Raw genomic sequence first — 12748 nt, forward strand, 5'->3', positions numbered from 1 at the left:
TGCCCTCTAGGAAAATGTTGCAAAGTATGGGAGCCACGCACGAGCCAATACAAATTCATTTCTTTTGCATATAAAAGTGGCCTTGAAAACACACAGCTGTGGAGCACAAATAAAACTCCAAGAGTGCCATGAAGTTATCCACGGAAATTCCTGCGGTATTCTAAAAGGATACCTGCCCGTTCATCTCAATGCAGCTCAGGACGGCAGCTAACAATTCTTTTTGCGGAATAGAATAAAAAAGGTCAACAACATCTATTGAAAACAAGCATCCTATCGATTGGGACTCACGTAAAAAGGCTATGATGTCAAAACTATTCTTTAGCATGAATGGGTCATCTATAACCAACGTGTTGAGCTGCTTTAGAAGGTAGCGGCTAACGTTGTTTTGCCAGGAAGCTCTTTCACTCATTATACATCTGAACGGTATATTATCTTTGCGCGTTTTTGCAGTAAAAAATACATTTAAACAGTTTTTTCTACATTTGTGGACGCTATTAGCGAGCTTCTGTAGTGCATGGTCTTCACACAAAGATATGGCACGGCTCTTTTCCTTACTTGGCTTGAGTTTCGTTACCTTGAAATTCTTCTGGATGGCTTTAGAGCCTTTTGGTTAAACATGCCTGACGGCATAGCCACAAACCCTCCTCCTTTGTCGGCCTGCAGGAGTCGAAGGCCATTGTCGTTGAAAAAATTCACGATACGTTTTGTGGAGGTTCTTGGACGAGTTCCTTTCTTAGACACCTTTCCTTGTCCTCTGGTGCGGCTTTGTTGAAACTCCTATTCAAGGAAAGAAGCTCATGTCCTGGGATACTGTGCTGAACTTGGGGCCTTTCTTGAGGACGTCAACGATGTCTTCCGGGATGAAGGCTCCCCCGAGAACTTGCAGCGCCGTGCTGCTGGCTTCCTTGGTTTCGCCTCCTTTAGGAAGAATGGGTAGGGTCTTACGCCATAAAAATTCTGTATTCTGAGCTGCAAGCTTCCGAAGGGACTGCAGCTTAGTACTTGCAATGTGCACTGGGTCCAGCGAAAAGCATATCAGGTGAAGCCAATCGTAGAGCAGGCGGACCTGTGGCCATATCTCGGAACGTAGTATTCTGCACATTCTTTTCACATGGCCAACCGACGGTCTAACGCAACCGAACAGAGGGGCGAATTCTGTCGGTACAAGTACCTTCCTAATGCAGTATCCTAGGGTTCTCGCTCGGCACGTCGCAAGGGTGATATGACAGACCACCACCGAAGGATTCGGCGCACTGGAAGGCACACATAGAAAGGGGCCCACTGTAGAAGAAAGGTACTGCAGTAAAACACGTTGTGGGGCTAGTTGGTGCATAGCTTTCAATAGGTGAAGTGCCAATAGTGACGGCACACAAGAAGAAATACAGACAAAACAAGGCAAGTGTTTATTGAAATCACAGGTGGCTGATTATATAGCCATGAGGAGAGGGGAACGAAAAAAGAGGGACACTGAATATGTGAATGCGCACGTGAGAGAACACTGAAGATATATATGAAGAGAATCACACTTAATCTAAATCTAAAACTTGTCTAAAAACATGCTTTCATTTGTGTATATATTCAAAGACGGGGTACTGACACAGTTGTCCCCTCTTAATCTTGTTGGCCTCTAACAATTCACGCGCAACAGAATCTTTACTTTTATACATGATTGTCGTATCATGAAGCCTTGCTTCACATACTTGTTCATTCTCATTCCCGCAGGTCTTGCAATGAAGAGACAAGTTTGAACCATATCCATTTTTCAATGATAGCTGATGCTCCTGCAGGCGTTCATTAATACATCGGCAAGTTTGGCCGATATACTCTTTTCCACACTTCAGTGGTATGTGGTATACTACCGCTTCTTTGCACTTAACAAAAGGGTTCGTATGTTTAATAGAACACCCTACTTTTTTAGAGTCATCCAGACCAATCAGGCGGCACAAAGTAGCAAGTTTTCGCGGCGCGGAAGAAATCACAGGAATTTCGTATTTCACGGCGACGTGTTTCAGATTATGCGCCACTTCATGAGAATATGGTATCACCACCACTTTAGCTTTCTTTTTGACTGTTTGACCTTCTTCACTTCTTTTTCTTTCTTTTTTCAGTTTTTTCAATAACGCCCCCGAAACTGCGCTTAAAACCAAGCAAGGAAAGCCAGCCTTCCTCAACTTCAAAATCTGGTCGTCAAAGCTTGCTTGTGCCTTATGGCAGCACGATTTTTTCAGCGCGGATTCGAGGCACATAGTGGCAATTGCTCGTTCAAGCAATTGCAAGTTACAAGTTGCTCGATTTTACTTTCGCATTTGCAAGTTGCTTGATTTTACTTTCGAACTAGCCAAGGATAACAGCTTGCAGTTTTTAGATCTTGACATAACCCTTACTGATGAAGGCTCCTGCTGATTGTACCGACCCCGTGCCCGCAAATAATTGTTGGCGTATGAGTCTACGCACTCCAAGACTGTTAAACGAGCAATTGCCACTAGGTTTGGTAAGGTTAGGCCAACTGTGTGTATGAATCTATGAAATAATAATAGAAGGGCATTATCACGGTGAGTGGTTAGTGGTTGCAACAAAAGATCGACTTTTATTTGGGTTACACTCGACTGGTTACTATACTTTCTTTAAATGAAACGGCTCGCTCTATTCTGGATTCTCTCCAGGAGTTCGATGAGGTATTTTTGACGAGACCATATACGTGAGGCGTACTCAATTTGTGGCCGTACAATAGTTATGTAAGCTAGTTTTCTTAGCGGTGAAGGCGCAGTTCTTAAGTTGCGGCACAGAAATCCTAATGATCTGGAGGCGTCAGCTGAAATGGAGGTGATGTGATTAGTCCATGAAAGGTTGTGATTAAGGAGCACTCCTAAATACTTATATTCTGTGGTGTAGTCAACTATGTTAGAATCCAAATTATAAGAAAAGTTAGAGTTAACGGTTTTTCGAGAAAGGAAACTACTTTGCACTTCGATACGTTTAGGGACATGAGCCACGTCGCACACCAATTACTAATATGTGCAAGATCATTTTGGAGTGCTGCGTGGTCAGCGGAACAGTTAATCGAACGCTGTACAATGCAGACTTCAGCAAATAATCGTACAGAAGAGGATATATTGTTCGGTATATATTGTTCGGTAAGTCAATGTAAATTAAAAAGAGAAGAGGTCTGAGTACACTGCCTTGAGGTACACCGGAGGTGACATCAGACAGGGCAGAGGAAGCAACAACAGTGAACTGTTCGCGATTAGTAAGAAAATTACGAATCCATGATAGGGTTAGTGAGTCAAGTTTAATTGCAGAGAGCTTTGATATCAGGTGACTATGGGCTACACGATCGAATGCTTTCGAGAAATCCAAAAAGGTGCAGTAAATTTGTTTATTACTGTCCATATCAAAGTGTTAAGTCTGATGCGAATTCTAGTAGTTGGGTTTCACAAGAAAATCCTTTTGAGAAACCGTGCTGTTTCGGGTAAAAAGAAGTTATTAGATTCAAGATGAGAATAAATATGGGATGCGATATAGTATTCTAACATATTGCAGCAAACACACGTTTGTCATATAGGACGTTAATTTTCATTAGAACTCTTGTTACCTTTCTTAAAGACAGGCACTACTTTTGCTATCTTCCAGTCTGTAGGAAGCATACCAGTTGTAAGGGATTGGTTAAATAGGTGTAGCAGAATTTTGCTTGATACTAGTGTTGTGTTTTTTAGTATTTTAGAATTTATACCATCTATGCCAGAGAATGAAGACATTTTAAGGTTATCTATAAGATCGACTACGCCTTTTAGAGTGATAGTGATGGGAGCCATGTACTGGAAATCAAAATCGGGTACAAAGGGTATGTTAGAACTATCTTCTCTTGTAAAGACGGACGTGAAAAATGAGTTGAATGCTGTCGGGCATTGACTGTCAGGAATAGGTGAGTTGTTTTTATCTTGCAATGAAATTTTACTGCACTTATTACTAGGGTTAACTATGTTCCAGAATTTTCTTGGATTGCTTGTAAGAATTCCTGGTAGGTCTTTTGAGAAATATTTATCCTTAGCGACCAATAAAGCTGTGCAGTATTCTTTTAGATAGCTTTTGTATCGACGTTTATCGATGTTTTGTATCGACGTTTTCAATCCTCGCGGACTGAAAACGTCGATCCCTTTAAATTTAGATGCTGAAGCCAAGATACGCTCCTCTGAAAAAGTTACCTTTGCTATGATGGGCCTGTGCTTTTCTTGCGAATGTTTACCCAAACGGTGCAGGCGCTCGAATTGTTGACCTGTCGTGGTAACGTCAAGTTTTTCTGAGCAAAACTTGATCATTTTTTGCTCGGATGCAGCCCAATCTTCTTTGGGATCATCATCTATTGCAAAGAAGAAGAGATTCGAGCGGCGTAGTCTATTTTCAGCGTCATTACACCTTGAAGATATTGCTGCCAATTGCTTGGAAACACTGCTTATAGTATCAGAATTTGTCCCGGCTTCGGCTGTGGAATGCAAAGAAATGGCGGATTTTAATTTTATGATTTTTTCACTAAGCAGCTTGACTTCGTTTTCTGCTGCCTCCTGCTTTTGTTTCATCTCCTTAAGTTCTGCAATTAAAGCAGCGTAACCATTTTCAAGCTTTCGAATGGATTCTAATGCCTGGGCAGATGCATCAGCTTCAAAAACAACATACAGCGCGAAGGACAAGGACTGCGAAGACGACATACACAGCGCTCTGCTCTTAGTTCAGTGACTTGCTGTTAGAACATCCCATGTGACTGCCTTTCATTTTCTACGCATGCCCTTGTATATATACACACGATGTGGCAACGCAATTAAATATTGTTGGAAGTTGGCGCTGTGTATGTCTTCTTCGCAGTCCTTGTCCTTAGCGCTGTACGTTATTTTTCATCATGAATTACCAACTAGCTCAAGCATCCACCCTAGCATGAGCTTCAATTTTGGACATTAGACCAGGATTTGGGTCGTCTCCAGAAAGTATGAGGAGAAGGGTAGATAAAGCATTGTGAATGTTAGAATACAACAGCAAAAATCGCTTAAACAAATCGTGAAGCTTTACAGGGCACGACACCGCACATAAACAGTAGTTACTGCTCCTAACACGCCGTATTATTCAGGTAACTGACCTGTAACATGAACCAGCATGAACGTGCCATTCTCGATGCGCTGTCGTGCCCAAGGTGTGCTGCCGATGGCTGGCATTTAAGGCTTCCGCACGCTGTGTCGATGGTAGTTGTCGCACGCCCGGGTTGTCAGTTGGTGAGGCAAGCTTCCTTTCAGAACCGGCTTCCAGCGCTGTGATGCAGACAGTGGTGGCGATAACTTGACACCGAAGTGTTGGCTTGGATGAACAAGCCAAGAACTGACTGCCCAGGAGATAGCGCCCTGTAACATGAACCAGCGTGAGCATGCCATTCCCAATGTGCTGTCGTGCCCCTTCCAGTAACATCACTTGGTCTACTCTCGTACTTCCAAGAAGGTCTAGTTGCAAAAATGTCAGCATTTTCACAGCTGCTAGTTAGTTTGGGCTTGTATAGATAACATTGCCACAAGGTAGTTTATATAACAATTTTGTTGTCCTGCGCAGTGCTCTCAAAGTTGTGCATAGAATATATATGCAAAACAATCAAATACTTTCACATTATTAGAAAAAAGTCTGGCGTGCAAACACGGATAAATGACAACAGAGATGGACAAGTTGCCTTGTCTCCATGCCTGCATGTCTTTTTTGTAGCATAAGTTCCTACCAAGTAGCTCAACTTTCTAATGTTGTATGCTTTATGTCTGCCACTTGTCTTATGGTGCCTGTGTCACTTCAGGTTGATAGTGGTTCAGTTTGCTCATGAAGAACATCTATGTGGCGAAATATTGCAGTTACTGCAACAAGGCTCCTGCATTGTTAGTGTTCTCTATTAGGATCTACATTATGTCTGCCATGCTCTGTGTGGGCCTTTTTATGATATGCCTACAGGCACAATTTATGCCCGCTGGCATAAATTATGTCTGTGTGCCTGCCCTGAATAATATATGCCTGCATTTGTTTTCTGGGTCCCAGATGTCCTCAAGCTACCTTTTTATAGCCTTGTCTTAGGTCCATTCCCTAATTGACTGGGATGAATAAAGCGCTCATTCACTCTCGCATATTACTGAACAGTGAACATTGTTTAACTGCGCGAGCAAACGAACCACAAAGACAGCGAGGGACAAGGACGGGCGCAGTCTGCAAGTTTTTGCAGAAATGTTTATCGCACCTGAAAGTGCATGACCCGTTTGAAACAAGGAACTCGGAAGCTGTTACTAGCTTTATAGAGTCGAATGACGATATTGGCCATGCTTTTTCCATTGACATAGATGATTTGTTTTATTCTATCCCTCACGCTGCATTGTTTCAGGCTGTTCAGAAATGTATTGAAGTTAATGACGAAGTGTCTTTTCAGAATTCTACCGGCTTGACTGTTAATAGGTTTTTAGCGTTGCTTGAGTTTTACCTCAAATTTACCTTCATCCAGTTTAAAGAAGACTATTACGTACAGAAACAAGGTATATGTATAGGATCTTGCGTTGCTCCTATTTTGTGCAATATTTACTTATCGGAATTTGACAGAGCGGTAAACGAAGGGATCGATCGTGACCTGGTTGTTACGATGTTCCGTTATGTTGACGATTTCTTGTACTTTTAAAAAAGCAAGCCAGCTACACATATGACGACACCATCGCAGGTGTACTACACATTTTTCAGCGCCTTGGCAAAGGTTTAACATTCACCCATGAGCTAACAAAGGATAATAATATTCAGTTTTTAGACAACGCTATAAGCTTCTGTGACGACCATGTGTGCTGGAAATATAACCCAAGATCCCAAAAGAAATTGTTGCCCTACGATTCGGCTCATTCAAAAACGGTAAAGTGGGCCATAGCCACCCAGTGCATCATATCAGCCTTAAGGAAGTCCTGCACACACAAAATACAGGAAAGCTTTGACAAGCAGATTGGAAGGCTGGAAGAAGCCGGTTTCCCGCAATCAGTCATTTTAGCAGTAGTGGTGGCAGTGCTTAAGAAGACAAAGACGGAAGGCAATGTTGCTGAAGACACAAGGGAGCGCAAAAATAAGAAACGGACAGTTGTACCTTACGTTCACAATACTTCCCACAACTTAAAGAAGGTTGTGAAACGGTATGGAGTTGAGATAGCGTTCTCGGCTCCCGGCAAGCTCGCTGGGTTATGCTCCCGCATAGGAAGAAGTAAAAATAACTTCCAAGGGTGCGGAACTAAGCACTCCATTTCCCACGTAGTTTGCAGTGTTGGAGTAGTATATCAGATACCTCTATCATGCGGCAAAGTTTACATAGGCCAAACAGGAAGGTGTGTGAATGTGCGCTTGCGTGAGCACGAATTGTCTATTAGAAATAAAACGAATGGGCACCTGCCTGTCCACTGCCTGGCGTGCACGTGCAAGCTGATCATGAAGGAAACAAAGATTTTGTGCCGCTGCCGAGATAGCCGAGCCAGAGAGCTACTCGAGGCGTACCATATTAAAAAGAAGGGACAACAATGTGTTAGTGACACCTCAGTTTATTCACATAACAGTGAGATTAGGTTTATTGACGAGCGTAGGTAGGTCGCGTTTCGCTTATACAAGGTTTTACTTTTCTTTTACCTTGCCTTTTTTCGCGCACGCGCAGTGGTGTATGTCGGGTGTGTATTTATATGTGTACCTTGTGGAATAAACTTTAGTTGCAAGTCTGCGCCCGTCCTTGTCCCTCGCTGTCTTTGTGGTTTGTTTGCTCGCGCAGTTAAACAATGTTCGCTAATATCTACCAACTCGCCCAACAACAAGTTCTACTAAATTACTGAACAGTGTCTCAACAGCTGTCAGTTCTGCCATCCACCGTGCAAACGTATACGATAACGTCTTGAGGATTTAGTGCAGGAACTGTGAAAGCAGCTCCATTAAAAATGGATAGTACCTATAGTTCTTAAGCTCTAATTGACGTTTCAATATATTTGCCATTTTGTCTGCCCTTCAACACAGATCTAGTTAGACGTGGATACCTAAATGCCATTTGTTCTTCACCTTCTAGAATGCAGTGAAGTTTCTGGGACATCTCTTTCGCTGCAAGCACGTGTTAGTCTTGCAATCTATATGAAGACACGACAAGCTGTTTAGGTCAAGGCTGCAAAAGAATGGCTTTGTCAGTTTTTATTATTGCGCTTGTCTAATCCATGCCTTGTGAATTCAGCGCATCGAACAGACTTTTCCTTGTTAATGTTTGAGTTAGTGTTACACATTAATGTCAACTGTCTTCCTTGTCGTACCTGGTGAGTGCAAGAACATGTGTTGCAGCAATTGGCTTAGTGATGGCTGGGTGGCGCCATGCATCATTCACTTTGCTTCATTATCCCACCTTTTCATGTTATTAATGATTCTCCCATTTAGAACAAGTGTGGTCCTCAGAGATATGTAGAGAGTAAGTAAGCTTCTTTAGTATTGCTTAAACTGGGCATTAGATGAACTGTGAATGGGCATAAACATCTGATTCGTGATCTCGTGTTTCCCTTGTATTAGTATGGTTGGTTTGTTACTCTTTCTTACTTTCTGTAATTACTCTCTGCTGCAGACATCTGTCTTCAGTACTCCAAATTGTACTTTTATGTGTCAGGCATTCTCCACAGTTGCCTGCAACAAGGTGCTACCTATAGTTGACATGTAGCAACTGAAGATCTGACGCCTATGTTCATAACTATTTTTCCGCATTAATGTTTGGATATAAGCATACCTTTACTGTTTGCTAAAGTAAAGTATAAGTGAATTAAATGAGTCATTGGCAGGCTGGTAGTTGTTTTCAGTCTTTGTGAAGCCACTGATGGTGTCGGTCCTTTTTCCTACACACTTGTGAGAGAAGGGGAGAATGTTGATTTAAATAGCTCTATAGAAGCCAGTAGGTGTGGCACAATCATTCCCCAAATCAACTATATGGGATATGCTGGAATTCCTCGGTATTGTCCAGCACCGCCTACGGAATTTTGGGAAAAATAATACGAGATGCCTTTGTATTCCATAGTGCAGTTCAGTGTGATATCTGGGGATTTCAGGATGTAACTGGTGTTGGTCTCAAGTACCGAAAGGCACAAATTATATGATTGTATTATCTGCACTGTGGCAGATAATTAAATTGTTAATTAGTAGTTCTTAAACTGCAAATTAGGCACTGTGTACTGCCTAGTAAGTATAGATACTGTGTCTTGAAGTTATGTAAACTGAAAAATTGCATAATCTGCATACCAGAACATTAGCTAATGCATTAATATATTTAGAAAAAAGTATGTAATCTATTTTACATGTAAAAATGCTCATTAGTCAGTCAACTTTTAAAATTTACTTTTGATCAGACCTCCGAGCACCAAATGGCGGCTGCATCGCCACGGACACTAGTCGAAAGCAGGCATAGAGTTAGTAGAACAACTCTAGAGGAAAAGCTGGGCCGGAAAAGTGGGAAGAGTGGGAACCTCTAGGGCGCCGCCCTGTTGCTACTGGTCAATGTGGCCAGCGCAATTACTATCGAAAGAGCTAAGAACAAGTATAAGTCACCTTATGCTTTGTCATCAAAAAACGCATAGCTGATGGCTTTATGAAGGTGGTACGTTAATATTAAGTTTACAGAAAGCGATCGCTAAGTCCGTGACTTATGTAAATCACGATGTACGCATTCATGCAATAAAAGATGACACGAATTTCGGTTTCGAATCTGTTTTTTGGATGCGTAGTAGTTTCGTACAGTTTAGGTTTGACATGCGATCGCGCGTCGACATCGGACGCTATGGCACACTCGTGCCTTATGTGCCACCGAAGCCCCGAAGTGGTCTGGCATATACTTTCACATGTAAGTAAACGAATGTATCTCCTTGTTGAGAATATCACGCGAGTAGGCAGCTCTAGTGGTAAATCACAATCGTTTGAGAAGCGTCACAGTAGAGCATTTTTCTGCATGCGGAGCGGTGTTTTTATTTGCAGGTTTCCCTTCAGTAGGAAATTGCTGGACAGGCGGACCAGCGCACCGGAATTGTACTGGCGAAGCCACAAGCAACTCAAAGAATCTGTTTAATTGTTGCACTTTGAACAATCATGCTTCTTCAAAGGCCACAGCAGAAAAACAGCCTGATGCCGAGTATTTCTGTGCCACGAAGTAATCAAGAGGCGAGTGCCTAATGCGGACGAAATCGAGTGTATCGAGACTTGGAACGACAGAAAGCTGAGCTAGTTCGTAAAGATTCATGATGCAAAATAGAGGTGAGGCGTGCAGACAGGACACAAGAGTAGAGAAGTGGGCGGCGCTCGTGTTGTTTGCTTGTAAATACTCTACCCTTGTGTCCTGTCTGCACGCCTCACCTCCGTTTTGCCTAACGAGTGCATCAACCCACATATTAATAGCGTAGGCGTTTTATTAACTGTGCAATATTTTCAACACTTCCTTGCATGCCATTTCATGTGGAATATCTTTTCTGGTCAGAAATGTGTGCAGCGAATCTATTTGCATGATCGACTCCGGGCCTGTGGGACCGTTCACTTGCACTTGATGCTGAGTCTTTTACATGTATCCATAAACTGCAGATATGCACATCAGATCCCTGCGAGCATTTTCAAAATTCAATTATTCTCGACAGCAGGCACATATGCAATACTGACATAATCCAGAATACCACTAAGCAGCTGGGACACATTTTTGTTGACCATACTCGCAGGTAAAATAAGTACATCATGTGGACAGCTCCAGCTCATTTTCCTTAAGTCAGTGTGTACAAGGGTTATGCAAAAATACTTTTTTTCTCGCGCACCGATTATATTGCTGTATAAGCAAGAGAACCCACCACGTTAGTGTAACATATCTTGTGCATCACACTAATATGTGCTTTCATTTACCAAGTGAGACGAGTTACTTTTATGGCTCATTCAGTCATATCACACTGCAAGCTGCATTCATCAATCTTCAATTGGATTTTGCAAATGTTTAATGAAACATGTTTCCCTTTTATGCAGATATGCAATGGCAAGCCCTTCCATGTGTTCCAAAAGTAAAATTTAAGCTCTAAATTAAAGAAGACATATATTCTAGTCAGAAACAAGCAAAAATGATGACTGCAGAGTATCAGAAGCCCAAGGTACAGAAATTATGAGAAGTGTCGAATGAGTTTAAGGAAAGAGTCGTATTTGAAGATGCAAGACTCATTAGTGGAGGTCAAACAAGTCAATATAGGTAGAATACTCTGCAAAATTATGCGAGTGAGGGGATGTCAAACAGTGGGTCAGGAAATGCATTGTTTTTCTGCTAAACAAGAGCTGATTGCCATTACATAAGTCACTTCAGCATCATGATAAATTCAGAAATAAACCAAAAAACAAGACACGCCAAAATAAAAAAAAACCATTGAATGACGCTCTCTCCACACTGGGATAAATAAAAACAAACACATCACATCTAATGTGGACATATCAGATGCCTTGTGAAACACTAAAGGAACAATTCAGTTTCGAGCTATGGCACTTGCCGCATAGATGTGGGGGCGCCTTGCACCAATAGTGATAGTTACCACTGCATTTAGAAATTGAAAGCATTCGTGCAGACAAGGATGATTCTTTATATTTTTGGCTACCACTTCGAATGCCTCCACCAAGTGTTACAATGCTGCACGCAGCCATACTAAGGATCTCGCAGCAACATCTGCAGGTAAAAAGCAGAAGCAGTCAAAGTGCTGGTGTGTTCTGGACACTATGTTTGAAAACTTTTAGGCAAGAACAGTGCAAGAAGCAGACATAACAACTGCATTTAAATGGCCTTTTCTTTTTGCTTAGACAATGCCTATGCCTAGCCACAGCAGCTCCCTCATACAGACTCCGCAAGCCAAGAGGCCGTGGAGGCAAATGCAGGTAAGAGGCAATAAGCAATAGCACTGGTATCGACATTCATCTAATTTCTTTTTATTTTGTTTAGGCAGCCAGCACACCTCAAACAGCCACCTTGACTGCGGGTGTGTCACCCTAGTCGCCAAGGAAACATTTGTGGGAAAGTGACAGGCAATGTGAACAGTACTCCATGTAAACAATACTCTTTCTCTCGGATGACTCCTACGCCTCGCCACGCCAGCACACTTGTGCACAAAGATGCCGCAGAGGCACATGCAGGTCAGAGGCAAGAAGCAGTGGCACTGGTGTCAACATTTACCCAATTTCTTTTTCTTACACTGAGACAGCCAGCACACCTCGAACAGCCACCTTGACTGCAGATGTCAGTAGATTCCTGTTGTACATATGCTCACAATAAACTTCAGTAAACTTGAACTTCATAATAAACTTGAAGGCAAATGGGACATTGATGCATTGTATTTTTGAACATTTATTGTACACATACAATATATGTTACACTTTGCAGTGCTACAGAGCGTATTTTGAAGCTTCCCCCTATATTTTGCACCTTTAATTATGTAAGTGTTGTGTGGCCCTCAATGCAGTTCATGTTGTAGTAGCTGCTTTGTCTGCGTATCGCACATTGGCTTAAGCTCGTGATATCCACATACTTCTCTCACATATACAAAATAAAGTTCTATGTAGTCCTCAGTGTTGCAACAAAAAATGAAAGTAAACAATCGGATCGTGGAATTATGTTTATTACAGTGATTCCTATGACAGTTACAAGTTGACAACTTGAACTGTTTAATCGGTCCATAGCCTCCTCTATTTTTCAAAAATAAAGGAG

The 12748-nt window shown here is 42.1% G+C and overlaps 1 protein-coding gene, 1 long non-coding RNA gene and 1 pseudogene across 2 annotated transcripts in view; 1 reads left to right on the forward strand and 2 right to left on the reverse strand.

The window, feature by feature from the left end:
- The window catches only part of LOC139050420 (uncharacterized), a 516820-nt gene that overhangs the window by 235837 nt on the left and 268235 nt on the right, over window positions 1-12748 (reverse strand). The gene's annotated exons all lie outside the window — the stretch shown is intronic.
- The window catches only part of LOC139054457 (uncharacterized), a 47816-nt pseudogene that overhangs the window by 34210 nt on the left and 858 nt on the right, over window positions 1-12748 (reverse strand).
- Window positions 9647-12317, forward strand: LOC139054460 (uncharacterized). The gene is made up of 3 exons (XR_011511250.1): window positions 9647-9880; window positions 11848-11922; window positions 11987-12317. It is a non-coding gene; the product is annotated as an uncharacterized lncRNA (long non-coding RNA).

Source organism: Dermacentor albipictus, chromosome 1 (assembly GCF_038994185.2).
Source record: "Dermacentor albipictus isolate Rhodes 1998 colony chromosome 1, USDA_Dalb.pri_finalv2, whole genome shotgun sequence".
In the NCBI taxonomy this organism is placed as follows: Eukaryota; Metazoa; Arthropoda; class Arachnida; order Ixodida; family Ixodidae; genus Dermacentor; species Dermacentor albipictus.